Genomic DNA, 3,223 nt, shown 5'->3' on the forward strand with positions numbered 1-3,223 from the left:
ATGTTACCAAATAAAGAGAATCTCAATTTGGTTGATATCTATTCCACCCTTGTCTGGAAAACAATCCGTTGCTAAAAATAGATTTGTCGATACGGGTAACTCATGCTCTGTTTGAGTGTTGGTATCACTGATGAATGTGTATAAATTGTCTATGGTTGGTTAGTTGGTTCTCAGCCAGTCTCAGCTGGCTAACAATCTTGCTGCCAATTTAGTGACGCTAATTAGCTAACAGCAAGCTGACAATATTGAAATGTCCATCTAAAGCACATATGTCAGAGTCAAGGCCCGCGGGCCACATCCGGCCCGCAAGAAGGTTTTTTACGGCCCCTGGGATGATCTTGATTTATTATTAGAACCGGCCCGCAGCAAGCCGGCAGCCCGCAGATCTTTTACACGCACCAATACTACATTTCCCACAATGCAAAGGTGACGCACCGAGCAGTAGGCTGCTTCATTTCAATATTTATTGGCACAGCAGTCGTCAGCATCACAGTAAAATTAACTTTCAGATACCCATCAAAAATGGCAAAACGGAAGGTGGATACTGAGAACCGGGGTTTCAAACAAGGTGGGAGTCGGAGTATATGTTCACGAAGGTAGCTGGAAAACCTGTGTGTCTTCTGTGTGGAGAAAGTGTGGCGGTACTGAAAGAGTATAATCTGAGACGACATTATGAAACGAAACACGCGGACAAAAACAAGAATATGGACATGGAACAAAGGCTACAAAAGGCAGAGGAATTAAAACGAGGCCTCAAATCTCGACAGGCTCTGTTCAAAAAAGCCAAATCACAAGGCCAGGCTGCTGTCAAGGCCAGTTTTATTTTGGCAGAAGAGATCGCTAAATCAGCCCGGCCATTTACGGAGGGGGATTTCATCAAAAACTGCATGATTAAAGTTTGTGACGAAGTTTGCCCAGAAAAAGGCAACTCTTTTTAAATGTGAGTCTGAGCAGAAACACCATTGCCGAGAGAGTAGACCAGTTGTCCATCAATCTAAAAGAGCAGCTTGTGAAAAAGGGAAAAGATTTTATTGCATATTCCTTGGCTGTGGATGAGAGCACCGACATTTCTGACATTGCCCAGTTGTCAATTTTCATCCGCGGAGTGGACTCCAACCTAAGCGTGACAGAGGAGTTTTTGGCTTTACGTCCTATGCATGGCACAACTACGGGGCATGATTTGTATGAAGAGGTGTCAAGATGTGTAAATGAGATGGAGCTGCCTTGGGAAAAACTTGTGGGTTTGACAACCGACGGAGCACCTGCGATGTGTGGACACAGGAGCGGACTGGTGGCGAAGATACGGGAAAAGATGCAAGAGGAAAACGCGACAGGTGAGCTGACAGCTTATCATTGTATCATACACCAGGAAGCGTTGTGCGGTAAAGCCTTGAAAATGGAGCATGTAATGAGCATCATCACGCGCACAGTTAACTTTATCAGAGCCAAAGGTTTGAATCACCGCCAGTTCAAGGCATTTCTGACGGAGTTAGAAACGGAGCATGGTGATTTGCCTTATCACACAGAGGTGCGATGGCTAAGCCAGGGAAAGGTGCTTCAAAGATGTTTCGAGCTTCGTGAGGAGATTTGTCTGTTCTTGGACAGCAAAGGGAAAGACACAACACAACTCCGAGACTAAATGTTTCTGTGTGAAATGGCTTTTCTGTGTGACATTACGAGTCATCTGAATGCAATAAACTTGCAGCTGCAGGGTCGGGATCGTGTCATCTCTGATATGTACAGTACAGTGAAGGCATTTAAAACCAAACTGACTCTGTGGGAGACGCAGATGCGGAAAGAAAATTTGAGCCACTTTCCCAGCTGCCAGACCATGAAAGAGAAGCTCTCTACCAGTGCGTTCCCGAGCACACAGTTGGCTGATAAAATAGGTATGCTTGCCGCTGACTTTCGACGCCGATTTGCTGACTTTGAAGCACAAAAAAGCAGGTTGGAACTGCTCGGTAACCCATTTGCTGTTGACGTGGAAAGCTCACCACCAAACCTCCAAATGGAGTTGATTGACCTCCAATGCAATGATGCACTGAGGGCAAAATATGCGGCAGTGGGTGCTGCGGAGTTCGCCCGTTTCCTCCCCGGCACAATGCCCCAGCTGCGCATCCAGGCTGCTCAAACGTTGTCTATGTTTGGCAGCACATACCTGTGTGAACAACTGTTTTCTTTGATGAACCTGAACAAAACATCACACAGAAGTCGACTTACTGCTGAACACCTCCACTCAATTCTGAGGATTTCTTCAGCTCAGAGCCTTACCCCGAACATTGATGAACTTGTGGAAAAGATGGGACACCACCAAGTATCACCCTCAACCTCAAACAAGTGAACATTACTGTGCAATCACATATTTAGAGTTTTTACTCAGTTCAAGTTTAAAAGTTAAAATTTAATATTTGTTTTCACTGCATGTTACTTCTCCTTAAACAAAGTGTTGTTTTTGATTAATAGATTTTTGCACTTTATTTTTTTGTATTTCAATCCAATTATATTTTAAAAATATTTCAGTTGAGTGGATGATAGAAAATTGCTATTATTGTTTTTTCTTTGAAGTAAATTTAGCCCACTTTTGCTAAAATAGAAAATATAGTCTACTGATGGTGCCTTGAATACCGGTTTCTTTCATTTAATGTTCATGTTATGGGGATATTTATATAAAGGAAATTTGTCTTTTGTGTCTGTTGAAAATTAAAGATTACTGACAGAGCCATAAGAAAATATTGCTTTATTTATCTGATCATATTGTAATATATTTGTTAGGTTTTCAGTAGGTTCAATTAGGTTCACTAGACTATATGCGTCATTTAAAAAATTTTCAATGAACATTCGAACAGTCCGGCCCTCGTCTTGTAGCTGATTTTTTTATTTGGCCCTCCGTCCATTTGACTTTGACACCCCTGATCTAAAGTATGCTTAGCTAGCCAGTCAAAAAATAGATCAATAGAATTTATTGGAGTGGTTAAGCTGTGTATTTTGTTGTATGTAGTACAGAATATGATTCCACTAACATGAGCTTCCAACTCCTAGCTCTGCACAAGGTGAAGTTAAAGTGACCAAAATATTTACAAGCTGACGGCTAAGATTTTCAGTAAGCATAGTATAAACATGAATTGGGTAGTGTATGGTTTTCTGAAGTCATTCCACAGTGCCCTGCTGAAAATACTGTGGCATTTGGGGTACACAAGCATGAGGGAGCAGACGCGCCTGTGGT

General features: G+C 42.3%; 1 pseudogene; it reads left to right on the forward strand.

Annotated features, from left to right (window-relative positions):
- The first annotated feature begins 263 nt into the window (after positions 1-263).
- LOC135562725 (general transcription factor II-I repeat domain-containing protein 2-like) lies at positions 264-2,908 on the forward strand (annotated as a pseudogene).
- The last annotated feature ends 315 nt before the right edge of the window (positions 2,909-3,223 follow it).

The sequence above is a fragment of the Oncorhynchus nerka genome, linkage group LG20, assembly GCF_034236695.1.
Source record: "Oncorhynchus nerka isolate Pitt River linkage group LG20, Oner_Uvic_2.0, whole genome shotgun sequence".
NCBI classification, from domain to species: Eukaryota; Metazoa; Chordata; class Actinopteri; order Salmoniformes; family Salmonidae; genus Oncorhynchus; species Oncorhynchus nerka.